The sequence below is a fragment of the Meleagris gallopavo genome, chromosome 1 (assembly GCF_000146605.3).
Source record: "Meleagris gallopavo isolate NT-WF06-2002-E0010 breed Aviagen turkey brand Nicholas breeding stock chromosome 1, Turkey_5.1, whole genome shotgun sequence".
NCBI lineage: Eukaryota > Metazoa > Chordata > Aves > Galliformes > Phasianidae > Meleagris > Meleagris gallopavo.
This window is the reverse complement of record NC_015011.2, coordinates 118,735,639-118,749,873: the sequence shown is the minus strand read 5'-3', so window position 1 is coordinate 118,749,873 and position 14,235 is coordinate 118,735,639. Positions and strand designations below refer to the sequence as shown.

At 35.8% G+C, this 14,235-nt stretch overlaps 1 pseudogene; it reads right to left on the bottom strand.

The window, feature by feature from the left end:
- Positions 1-415: 415 nt before the first annotated feature.
- LOC116216239 lies at positions 416-565 on the bottom strand (annotated as a pseudogene).
- Between the last annotated feature and the right edge of the window lie 13,670 nt (positions 566-14,235).

Below are 14,235 nucleotides of genomic sequence, written 5' to 3'. Positions count from 1 at the left end.
TGAATGTCAGCCAAAAGCTGTCTTAGATACACATATGGTCAAATACTGTGCCTCCATGTATAGGGATTATCTCACATTTTCTCAGGGACACCTATAAAAAATTATTTTGGGGGGAAATATTCTTAGTGAAAAAAAAAAACAGGTAAAAAAATACTCAAAATTTTTGGATTTTTTGTTATTCTCAATGAAAAATTGATTAGAACAGAAGTAGTTGCGAAACTTAAAATTCAGGACACAGAAAAGAAACCTTCTTCCATTATCTTTGGTTGTCAGCATTCATCTTTTTATAGGAAATACCTGGAGAAACAAAAAGAATGTGCCACTGATGTGGCAGTGAGAGAAACAAAAGAGAACTGCTTGAGGTCAAAATTTTAGGCAGAATAATACACTTGCTAGATTTTAAAGGACTCCTTTCATTTTCTTACAAAAATACCTCAAATTATGCAGTTGAGTTTCCTGTATTTAGGGAAACTACAGGGGTCAGCACAGCAAGCTTCCAAAGAATTAACCTCATCCCGAGAAAATCACCTTCTTGTTAGTGTTATCTCTCCTACCATGTAAGACAGAAAGGTTATTCCCAAATTTGACAAGCACAGAATTTGAATTTAGGATGCTCCTGCTTCTCTAAAGTCATATTTTAACTTGAAGTAAAGAGCTGGAGCAAATTCACTGAGCTTACTTCTTAGGAAGGGCTATGACAGAAATGAAGATTTCTCAAATGCAGTTGCCTGAAAGAGTTTAAATTCAATTGTCATAACTTTGAATTCAATTTGTTAACTGTCTAGGCCAACAGTGTTTGTCCTGAACAGAGAATGAATCTATCTACAAAGAGCAAATGTAACTACATACAGGAGAAAACATCTTGGGTACAGAACATGCCCTTACAAAAGCAATACGCATTTCAAATGCTAGAACAGAAAAATCATCAAGTAATGTCTGGATGTAGTAGTAGTCTTTTCTGGGGGAAACTGTCTCTCCAAATACTTTGATACCGTAGATACAATACAGTGCTGAATCACATGAACTAGATTTTTGAGACAGTTCTGTAGAATAAATAAGTCAAGGAAGAGATCTGAAGAGTGTAAACCACTTCACACTCCCCAGCAGCATGCTGCAACTGCCAGTCTCAGACTACCTGAAATGTAAACATCCAAGCAGTAACATATGATAGTCAGTCAAACTACTTAGAAAGGGCTCCATAATCAAAAGATGTACCAGAGAAGATTTCTGCCTTGTTGATCATCTCTGAATTAATATATCCTTTCATTTCTTGTTGGTGCCTTCATATACTAGTTAAAAGCAAGTCTTCTTGGAAGATTAAGCAGTGATAAGGCATGTTTTGAGTACTCTACGCCTTCAGTAAACTGACAAAAAAAATCAGCAGAATTTTAAGAAGTGCATGTGTGTTAACCAAAAAAAAAAATACGGAAAGAGAACTTGTGGCACAATTTATTCATTTAGAAATGGAAGAGAGATTCAGATAAACTTGTATTTGTTTCAAAGACTTAGTTCAAGGCTGTTAAGTGCCTTTACATACTGAACTTTACATACTAAACAAAAAGAATTTTATCACATAATTAGGTAGTGACTGTTGTCTGAATTTTAGTTCAAACTATAAATAAGAAGCAAGGCAAATTGGGGAAAATAGAATCTCTAGAGAAAAATAGAGAAAAACTTGTTTCCTTGAACAATATGTACTTACTTTTTATTAAAATGTCTTAAAATATTTATTTAAAAAAAATAAAGAAAAAAAAGCTAAAAATGCATAATGGGATACTATTATTACAGAAATATAGATGTCTAAACTGAATTATAATCTAAGATTCATAGTTTTATTTCCTATAATTGCTCTATAATTATATAAACACACATATGTGTACAGACTCTGGAAAAAAGTACTGTTACACTTTACTATCTAAATAACAAAAAGGAATATCAGAGATTAAAAAAAAAAAAAGAAGAATCCTAATTTATTGGCATCTTTGCAAAGGGTGATTCAATCATGGAAAAACAGTGATTGCCCAGGAGTCGACAGGCATCCCCATTGCAAGATCCTTGCAGCAGCATATTTTGCTCAACTGGGAGATGCTCTCCAAAATATGGTTTTACTGAATTCTTATTCAACTGAGCGTGATCCACTGCTGCTGTTTATCTCAAGCTACATACAGAGTATATTTTAATTATCTTACCTATGTACAGAATAATTGTAAGAGCTCCAAGGGAGTCAACAAGCCTTGACTGCCTTGACCAGCCTTACTGGAGATTCATGCCCACTACCCCAGAGACACTGGGAACCCAGTCTTTGTCTGAAGGAAGCTGTAAATGTGTTTGCTTTCAGCCTATCTCCAGCCTTCTCTCTTGAACCGGCGTTGGATCCATTCCGCATCCTTGTTTTCAGTCCTATGCCTAGTCCCATCTCCTGTTGCTTCTGAAAGGGCTCCATGGATAGACACAGTTCCTGGCAGATAACTGCAAGTCTGGACTATTGATGGATCCTTTTAACAGCCTTTGTTTCTGCTCACCCTTTTCATACCCTGGAAAACAACACTAGACAGTGAGGTTGTACCTCTGCCTTATCCTTGAGACTCACTCTTACTGCTCCCTGCATCAGTATTTCTGCATTTGTAGGAGCAGTTTCTACTGACCACTTAAAAGCATCTTACCTGCCTACATTCTAGCTAGATTGGGATGTGATCTAGCAGGAAATTTCTCAAGCTGGCTGAAATTCCCACCTAGAGTTCTCCAGTAACAATTAGCCAAATACTTTGTTGCCAAGGCAGAATGAGCTCAGTCCATCGCTCTGGCTAAAGTAAGCCTACTATCTCAGTCCATCCCTTTTTCTAGGCAAAGACTATCCGGGGTGTTTCTGGTCTGCACAGGGAACTAATGAGTTGGGCGCATGACAGCGACTGCACCACAAGTATAACTATAGAACAAACACGAATTTTATGCTTTTATCTCACTAATTTCATAGCTCTTTCCACAGGTGTAATCTGATTCAAATTTGGAAGTGTGTGAATTGTGAATTTTAAAGGACCTATGATCAGTGATTTTCCTAAATAGCATGAAAAAATTCACATGGGAAATGGTCTTTTACAGAAGATTGTCGTATTTTTTCAGATGGTAAGAAGTACAAATGTGTAGTTCAAGTAAGGCATACACAATTTATTAAGTCTTCCTTTGATTCTTTCTTAGCAATTGGATCCTTTCTCATGTTGCTGACAAAGTACACAACTAGGAAATGCTTATTTCTAATCAAATGAAGCTGTTTGTTTAAGCCAAGTAAATATTTTTATTATGGTCTGAAGTTGACTTTATTTCCTCTTACCAATCATTTACTTACAAAACTGAAGGTTTTTAAGATCTGAATGAAAAGCAAGAAATTTCTTTAAGATATGGATTTTTAGATCCTTTCAACAAGTGTACATTTTCCTCAAGTATCTCAGTAGTATGGTAAGCCAACTTAAAATAATTTTGAGAGGAACTCTATCTAACCTAAATGACAGAATCAAATGCAAGCTACCTAGTAACAATATCATTAGACTAGAACAGCATCTGAAGAATGGGGTAGCACTTGTAGATTAAAGATATATTTCACGTGGGAATAGATGGGATCCAGCTTCCTGTGTACATGCAGTGTAGACAATATAGATAGATAATAACTTATATTTATGTCATCTGGAGAAGATAGGAAGAATTTCTATATGTAGCACAAGATGCTCTAGTTATGCACCCCTTGATCTGAGAGATAATGTAGAAATGAACTGTGTGATAATAAATAAATTCAGCTCTAGTAACTAAGTGCATACTGAGAGATCTGATATGTTGGAAAAATTATTGGTAAGACACTGGAATTTTTAATTGTACATGCTAGAGTCCAAATAATATCCATGGCACAAATAAGATGTGAAATTAGAGTCTCTTTTCCGAGGATTATCATTTTATAGTATTCTCTGATGATTTTAAATTAGACAAATTGCATTGTCTTTTTTCTCCAACCTTGCAGTTAGTGAATGTGTCATAGCTATTTGAAAAGAAGCAAGGAGAAAGCATCTGTGGGATATTCATTTGTGGTTGCTGTTTTTGGTTCTTGAAAGTGCAAATGCATGTAGTATGTATGTTTCTCATATGAAGATACATAGAGGATCAGATTTTCTTAATACAGATTCACTTCAGGTATATGTGTATGGTATGTTGTCCTTACGGTCCATATAATGCCAAGAAAGAGAAACAAAATATACTTTTCAGATTCCTATGTCTCATTTTAAATTTTTACCATTAGTTGTTTAACTATGCTGTGAATCTTAAGATTCACACTCTAGAAACACTTGTTTTTCTTATAAGTACAAATGAAGCAGAAATGACTAGCTTAACTATAGACATAATAGAGAGCTACATATGATTTTACATTGCATATCACTGCTAAAGAAGGAATGATCAGCACTGCACACAAATGCATGTGCACACTCAAAAACAAAACAAAACAACAAACAAACAAAAAAAACAACCAAACAAAAAACAACTTCTACACTTCTGTGGCGGAAATATAACAGATTTTTGCAGGGGGGTCAGAATGATTTTGGAAGTGTGTCAGATATGGCATAAAACCACCTTGGATTTTGTGGAAATGAAACATGGAGTTGAATGTCAAAAGGTCAGACTAGAACATCATGAAGCTATTCTGTAGCTGCTGATGAGATTGTGATAATTTCTAAGAGCTATCCAAAGGCAGGAGGATATATCTTCCTTAAACAACTGTGCAAATCTTTAGATGTGCACAAGTGCAATACAGATTAAGTGTACCAAGCCTATGGTGTTATCTCCATAACTCTGTCATAGGGAAATCTTTTCTTCCCACACTTTGTCCCTGATGTATATCTGCATGTCTGTTCTTTTGTATTTGTGTGCATAGACTAAAAATTCTGAGCACGTTGAAGTAAATGACAGCTTTATCTCTGATTTGTCATTCACATAATATAACGATTTCATCCTTTGCAATTTTACATCAGTTTTACTTCTCTCCTATTCTCCACGCCTTCCTTCAAATCTTATCTAGACTCTTGTCTAGTCATGAGAACATAGACAGCAAGTCAAAACATGGAACAAATGGTCCTTCTTCAATGAGGTTGCTTTGATCAATGAATATATGAGATTTGTATTATTTTCTTCTTGCCAAAAAGTTACAATGAGTTATGTAAATAACTTTTGTTCTGCACAGTCTTGCTTGTTTTAATCTACTCAGGGCTCTCCTAATATACTCTGCTGTAGTGGGAAAGGATTTAAATGTGAGTTTTGTTAACAAGGGAGATAATCATATCTATAGTAATGTCTTTGGGCAAAAAAAAAAAAGTTCCTACATGAAATACACATTTATCTGTGGAAATGTTTTTAAATAAATGGAATTGCATTGTTTTAAAATCACAGGTAACCTCTTACATAAATCTTCAGTGATAGCTCATCGTGATAGCTCACAGATAAATAAAAAGCTAGGAAGACTAACAAAATAGACAGTTTAGATGTTGCTTAAAATTGTATGTTACTTATATTTCTAAAACTGTGTTGACAGGGCTGAAACAATGGTGAGAGAGAGTTCACTAAGGGTACTTCTCTGAGGAGATGTCAAGTGGAGGCAAGTACACTACAGTTTGCTATCTGTCACTTTATTTCTGCCAACAAGAAAGACTTTATAAGTGAAGATAAATCAGTGATTGATGAATAAGCCTAATGGCTGAGAAGGTGAAGGGGACATATGTCTTTTTGTGACTGTATATTGAATACACCAATTCTAAAATTACATGCAGGATGATACTGTCTCAGAATACAAACCAGCTTTTCATAAATGAACCTTCTACAGGTTTACATCTGCAATAATACTTGTTTTCTCCTTATGGAAATGTGAGTAAATAGATGATCTCTAGTACAGCAGTCCAAAATATATCTCTTTCGTGTGCATCTTTTGGGTATTGCAAATAGAATTTAGCACATTTTCTTAACACCAGAATCAGTAACTGGTTGAGTTAGTGCTTGGATGCAGTGTCCAATAGCTGTGTTCAGTTCTATTTCAATAGAGAAAGGAACTACAGATGACTTCATGGCTCATTTGTTTTCTCTTTGCTGAAAATGCAGTGAGAATATTCAGTGGAATGAAAACAAAATCCACAGACATTGAATATCCTTCTCATTTTTCTATTAAGTTAAAAAATTGCATATTTGAATTCATAATAATAGCTTACATTACACAGTAATTCAATAATGTTAATTTTCTGTGATTATATTTAAAGAAAAAGGGAAAATCATATTCAGGAACAGAGTTTAATAACTTAATATCCAAAATAGATGTCTATTTGATTGGCCTAATAGAATAGCATTCTAATAGTGTTTTAACTGAATTGGCCTATAACAGATCTTTTTTCACCAAATCAAAAATCTTCCAACCTCAATAGAATTTCAAATGTCTCTTCTTGTTGTCTTTCATATTCTCTTGATCTCATTAACAGTTCTCACTTAGGCATACATAACGTTACTTAGTATAACCAGGAACATGCCCTTTTCTTTTTTTTTCTTCAAGAGAGTCAATCAATTTACTCCTCAACACATTTGACAACTATGCATTCTGGAGTCTTCATAAAAATCCTGTCATTCCACGCTCTCGTGGTCAAATCATATTATATCAGATCCTTCCTTTTGACTGCAAAAATACTAGAGGGGAAGTGCAGAAAATACAGTTCCGTCAGGAGGAGGGCAGGGCAGCATTTTTTATCCTTTTTAGCTTTATCCCTGTCTATTGACTTCCACTACCTGCGAAGATCAATCAACACAGAACATTTCTGTGAGATGCTATTGCAAAGAACAGCAAAGTAAGTGAGCTCTCTTTTAGCATCAAGATAAATACATTCTGATGGCTATGAAGGCAATAAACTTCTCTCCAGGTTTGTTACTTTCCTTTCCTCTCCTCTCCTATTTTCATGATTTCTGCATATAATTATATGTATTTGTCTCACAGTAACTTCCTATTTTCATCACTGATTTGGAGGCCAGTGTGGTAGCATTTATTCTATTTCAATTATATGTTTGGATTTGGTGAGACTGCTCTTAATTTTTTTAAGTAATGTATGTCTATATAGTTTAGAAAGGGACTGAACACCCACTCTGAATTCCTAATCATAACAGATTTAATTCTACAGCATATAAAGAATCTACATGAGAAAAAAATCAAGAAAAAAGGTTAGAATTTTCACAGTAATTTAGTATAATTTAGTGACTTGAAAGCCTAGTTTAAATTTACATGAGTTTTGAAAGTTCAAAACTATTTTGGCTATTATGACCAGAATCTTCAAGCATGCATACAGGCAATTGTTTATTTTGTTTACCTTTATATTTCACACATCTGGTCTGTATGTATTTTATATTTGATTTTTTTTTTTTCTCAGTGAGATTTGTATGATATTCTTTTGATGTCAAAAATATCAGTTCATACTTAAAAGACACAGTGTTTGTCTATCTTACAGAGGAAAGAGACTAAATATTTTTAATTATTTTAACTACATTAGATAGAAAGAAACATAAATGGATAGAGAGCTACAATTCTTTCATAGAGTGCTCTGTTTTTACTAAGAATATTTCAAAGAACATAGATATCTCAAAGACAGTGTATATAATTAGATACTATTGAATATTACTAAAATATCCAAACCAAGGAGCAATTTGTGGGCTACTATTTTAGTCAGAAATGGTCAATTTTGTTGCTACTGATGTTTAGGTATCTATAACAGAGAATATGCTAATTTCTGTTCTTGCTAGTTATTTTATGATGACTGGAATTGTGAAGACACAATAAATAATTTGCTCAAGGCTAAAAGTTCAATTTCATTACCATTTCTTGAGTGCATATATTAAAATTTTCAGACCACATTCTAAAAATAGTCTGAGATGAACTCTTATAGCACCAGACAAGAAGTACTTAGTCCATCTCCGTTGAAGTACTACCATACTTAAAGTTTTCTACAAAGACAAGTTTCTTCAGATTCCATGGATGGGTTTTTGTGTTCCCCAGAAACAATTAACTTTTTTTGTCACGTTTTCAAGCTTTTGTTTGTTTGTTTATCTTTTATTTATTTATTCTAATGTGTCTTGGTGTGCTTCAGCCCTTAAAGGTGGTGCAAAACAGAGAGTTAAGTTTGGGATTAGTTTCTCTAGTCAGAATGCTTCTTAGAACATGGATTGGAAAGTTGTTCTAAAGGTAATGCTGAACCTCCTTGCTAATTCATGGTTGCAGTGGAACAACAGCTGGTAAATACAGTTCCCAGGATACAGAGATGTATTTTCTCCCATATTTGTATATGTACCTTTCATTTGACATGTCAGTCTGCACAGATACTGAGTGCATTTTTGCTTTTTCATGATTTTCGTGCACCAGGAAATCATTTGGCCCTCAGAAAATACAGCAACCAAATTGCAACTTCTTGAAACATTTTCCCATTGAACGTAATGGCACTATAGTGAAAATGCTGAAGGCTATTATATACTGACAGTATAGTCAAGAAAAGTACCCATCTGCAGAAAATGTGCAGCAGGTAGAAAAAGGGCAATGAAATAACCGTGAAAGCTGTTGGAGCCTCAGGATGAGAAAAAACAAGTGATCTGCTGCAATGCTTAACAAAAGAAAAGATATGAACAGAATTATTTGGACTTTCATGGTTACAAACATAGCAAGGAGTAAGCAATAATGCCTTTGGCAGAAATTCCTCTCAGCATTTTAATGTTCACTTCCTCTCTAGAAACCAAATTCCCTGCATGTGCAATCATGAGAAATCAGAACTGAACCACTAATGGCTGTATCTGAATCTTCCATGCCTCGCCTCCTATTGCAATAAGATAATTCCTTAAAAGGAGTTCAATAAGAAAAGAAAAAGCAATATACAGTCAGAATACCAAAAGTTTTATCTTTAGAGGAATTCTAAAGAGAAACAGTCTTAAAAATCACAGGCCTGATTAAACAAATCTTCTAGCTCCTGCTTTGTTCAGTGTATCAGGTGTACATGCGTACAGCCCAGGTCTCCAGTAGATAAACTTAAAATGTTACTGCTCACTAACACATTTGCCTTATCTTTGTGAGTTTTCTAGTATATTCAATCTCTCCCATTCAAATTGTTGGTTTGAGATGTCAAAGTGTCATACATGGTGAAGCACAGGGCTGTAAAAAGTAGAAAACGGAATAAGTAGGAGTTAAGAATAAAGATTAAAATTAAACAGTACTTTCATTTTTTAAAGGTTTTCTTTGAGAGTGAAAATACTGGTGTGCTGAAGTAACTAAAGTTGCAGTAAAAAGTTTTTACTGAGACAGAAAATAAGTTATGCTCTGCTCCACATAGAGCATTAACTCATTTTTGTCTGGTGGATTCATAGAACTTTAGTGCATCAATCATAGTCTATTTCCACTTTGAATTTCCTAATAACTCTCTTAATACTATGTGAGTTACGCAGTAAGCTTTTCTGAGGCTCATGACCATTGTCTTTAATATCTCACCAGTAATCTTCTGAACTTACTACTATTTGTTCAAAAGGTGAGGTTAGATATTACCAAGTACTTGAGACTTACCCATCCATCTTATCTCTTTTCAGCTTTTCTTCAATAATTTTTGCAAATGTGAACCTTGAATTCTTAGAAGTGTTCAGTATGTAGGAAAGTAAATTATCTTTTTTCCATCAGTATATGTTGCAGTATCTCTGAAAGGTTCAACTGTAAACATGGATGAGTGACAATGGTTGAAGCAGCATTTCACTTCCAAACGCAGCATTTTGAAGGCTGAATTTTTACCTGCTAGTACAGTAACATATCTTACAGCTTAACAGCATATCATTAGTGTGTAAGAAATCATTCTTTTACCTCATTGTCTCAAAGTTTGCTGGGGACACAGATGAACAAGTCCAAGCAAGTCTTGGGCAAAAGTTGTGAAATCCTTTGTCTGAGGGACAGAGATGGACAAGGCCAGGGGCAATGAGTAAAAAGGGGACCTACAACCATGAGGGGAGGTTTTCTGGCAACAGATTCCTCATGAAGAAGAAGAGGTTTCTGCCATAAGAAGCCTCACAACCTGCCTCTCTCCCTCTCCCGGACTTGCTCTGCGCTCTACCACAATGCTGAAGAAGAACAGAGATGTCTGCCATCAGATCCCTCACTACGGAATGCCTGCATGCTGACGGACTCTCCTGGGCCTGCTACCTGAGTCCTCTGCTTCCTCCCGGACTGGCTCTGTGACTTCTTCCTACTACCTGTTTGCTGCCCAAGGCCCGGCCACGCTGCTGCTCTCCCCCCCTGCTGCTTTTGCCTCGGACCTTTGAAACATCACGCAACGGGACCGCTGCTGGATCCTGGTGGTGATTATCCCCACTTTGCGCGATTCTTGCTTCTTTCCTATCTTTTCTATCGCCCTCCTTCCCTTCCCCATCCCCCTGACTAGGATTTATAATAAACTGGTTGGACCAACATATGAACCGTTGTTTCTTAATCTCATGCTGGGTATACAGATATTAAAAGAACCCCATCTCCATCCTATAAATTGGAGTGGGACATTATGGCATACTCTATGTATCATATTTTATAGAATTTAGATTTTGAGAATAAAATCATCTTCTCAATCTAAGTAAACAGATGGGAATGAAAATTATCTGGAACACTGGTATTTTTTTTCTAATTGCTAATTTTGTGGAGTTTTTTTGTACTATTCTATGTCAAAGCTTTCCACTGAATGACTTTTGAAGACCTCTAAATATTCTTTCATGCAGTTTGCTATGAGTATGTCACTATATATTAGAGAAGTTGAGAGGCATAGATCCATCACTGGAATTTTGTAAAACACCACAAGTTGGTGTCTAACTGTTAGTTTAATGATTTCTTAACAGTTCAAGTCAGAATTGTGATTTGTCTAACCTGATTTTAAATTATTTTTTGTTGTGCTTCCTTCTGAACTACTTAAAATTTTTGAGATAGTTGTTTTACAGGTTGACTATATGCTTAGCAATATGTTCTTTGACTGTAAAAAGATACAATCCCTTTTATACTGTTTGACTAATAGCATTTGAGAGGAAGTGTTTGCCAAATGATTTGTCTTTAAATGTTCTGAGTAAATGGATAAGCTTGAGAAATCCAATGGAAACTATCCCAAGAGCGTATTTAGTATTTGTACACGAAATTGAAAGACCTACTTTTAAAACAGACATTGAAAATCATGCAATACAAAGAAAGTATTTGATTTCTGTAGCTTCTTAGCATGAACAAGTTCTTGTGTACATTCAGCAAAACAGTGCTGGTAAATTATGTAGATATATTTATGACTAATCCACACTGAGGATGTTTTACAATATTAGCTGTTCCACAGTTTGGAAATAGGCACAGCTATGCTGATCACACCAGTCTCACTTTTTACTTATAATTTTAATTGAATATAATTTACATATGTTAAAGATACTAAGTGGTTGATACATAAAATCTCCCCAAAACCTTCTTGTTTGCAGCAGAAGTCATTTTCAAATTAGGCTGATGTCTCAACCTCAGATTCCTCCAATTCTTGGAATGAAGTTCTGAGCAGATCTGTTTATCTGGACAGTGCTATGCTAAGATGGAGACAAAGCACAGTAAACTGTTGAAAGAGACATAACTCGCTTCCAGTCTCCTTATCCTTTATCTTCTCACTTGTTCTGGAAGGCATAGAACCCAAATCCTAAATGCTTAAGAGAGCAAAACAGACTTTTTTTTCCCATTCAGAATTAGTGAAAGGAGCTCTTTCTGTACTGTCAAAGAGAGGTTTTGTGGAGGACAGTTAACACAGAGATTATCTACCAGTGGGAAACATATATGACAGGTGTATTTGAATCTGCAGTCTTTTATGAAGATGAACCACAGCAAACTATTTGAACTTCTTAATGTTTTTCTCTCTCAGATACAGTATGGCAGCCACGAGGAAAATATAACAGCAGAGCTTTGCTTTTTACCCCATGGTATATTTTACTGAGATAAGAACAGGTCTTACTCTTAATGCTTAGTCTGCATATTAGTAGGCATATGGGGCCTATATGTATGGTATGTTTAGTGAACCTGAATAGGCTATGTCCTTTTGGAATACTTTTTCTGTGAGAATAAAAGCAGTAACAACTTTGTAGATGTTCTTTGCCTTTGCAACCATTAAAGCCAGGCAATATATAATCAAAATGTGACTGTTCCTATGACAATAGAAGTTTCGTTCTCAGATTATGCCTATTAAGAATAGAGCAGTTAGTCATGTTTCAAGATGGGGTGCCTGAATTTTGTATCTAACTCTCACTGAGAAAAAATTGCCATTCTGACTCATTCTTCTTGAAGGATTCATTGTTGCTGGAAGTGGAGTGATGGAGTAGATATTACTGAACAGAATGTGAATGTGAACAGCATGTATTTATTTCATTTTCTTTTTGTTTGTGTTATTGTTTTTTCTTTTATTCACGAAAATATCAGCAATAGATCTGCCACCTAGGTGAAGGGTCTGAGGGAAAGATGTGTGAGGAGTCACTCAGGTCCCTTGGTGTGTTCAGTGCAGAGCAGAGGAGCTGAGGGGAGGCCTGGTGGTGGCTGCACCTCTCAGGGAGCAGAGGAGCAGCGCTGAGCTCTGCTCTCTGTGAAAACAAGGCTTGAGGGAACGGCATGGAGCTGTGTTATGGCAGGGGCAGCTGGGAGTTAGGGAAAGGGTCTGCACCACAGGGCGGTGGGCATGGAACGGGCTGCCCAGGGCAGTGGGCACAGCCCAAGTGCTGGAGTTCGAGGAGCATCAACAACTGACGACTCAGACAGCTCTCAGACATAGGGTTTGTTTTTTAAATTGCTCTGCATAGGGTTGGAAGTTGGACATGAAGATCCCTATGGGTCCCTTCCAACTCTGGATATTCAGTGATTCTATGATCACCTCACTATTTCCAATGATGCATAATTTTACATTTGTTTCCACTGATGCCAGCAAGTCTAAATGCAGTCGAAGTTTACTAATAAGCTTGAATACATTCAAAGTCTACAGTAATACAGAGAGAAACAACAGCCCAGTGAAAGTACATAAGGAGGATTTCCTAAGAAAAATACGTGCTAATGAGAACTTCAAGATAAATGACTTTTTTCTCTGAGTATTTTCAATTTTGACTTCTTTCCAAGTTTAAAATGCTTGCTATTCCTATATAAATCATTCCTTGTATGATAAGATTGGAAGTTATTTCCTCATGTTCATGTTCATGAATACAACAGCCTTCTGGAAAGCTTATGTAAGTCTTTACGTGTGTGGACAGCTATTTTATTAGCCTCTACAAAATCTACATTTTATAGGGCAACATAGCACTTGTATATTTTTTTATTTTTATTTTTTTAATATACAGTGTCTCAAGCTAGTGGTGCAATTTTTCTCTTAGATCTGCAGTACAAAAAAACTTGGGTAAAGTGTTTGCTGCAATAAAGCAAAACCTGATAGGTTTTGTTCTTATACCCTTTCTGTAAAGAAGGAGACTTTTTTTTCCCTCCAGGTCATGCTGAACATATCTATACCATGCCTACAATGGTTGGATGGAGAATAGTCTGTCAGTCCTGTTCCATCACCAGGAATAATACAGTAATCACTGTAGATACTAAATCAACGCTTCATTTCCTGCAAAGAATGGAGTGAAAAGAAAATGAGTATTTACAGAGCTTAGCATAGCAGCTCTTCTGATTTGGGAGGAATTTCATGTCTCTTGCTCCACAGACTGTGCTGTTTAGATATTTGGATTGAGGCAGAGCATGCATGCTCTTCAAACACCAATATCAAATTTGGATCTCCTAACAGATCTGCATGTAGTAAATTAGGATTTAACAAAATGAGTTGTCTGCCTCCCTGACTTTCCTAGTTCAATCATTAATGTCTCTACCCTGAATGAGGCAACTTCCCAGGAGATCCTTGGTTGGCAAAGAAGCTCAAGTTATGTACTCATGACAGCTTGAATTGAGGCAGTATGACTTTGTACAGGGCAGCAAGCAAGAGAACAGTAAGATTTAAACACCAATGCATGTGAATCAGCATCTTCACATTCCCTTTCAGAAAAATTGTGACGCTATCTACCGAAAATAGGGTGCAAGCAACAACTGCCATCTGAATTCTGACTTTTCATCGTGTTCTAGGGAGGAAAACTAGCAACAGAGTATTTGAAAGGTAATACAGAAATTAGAAAAAACAACAATAACAAAAA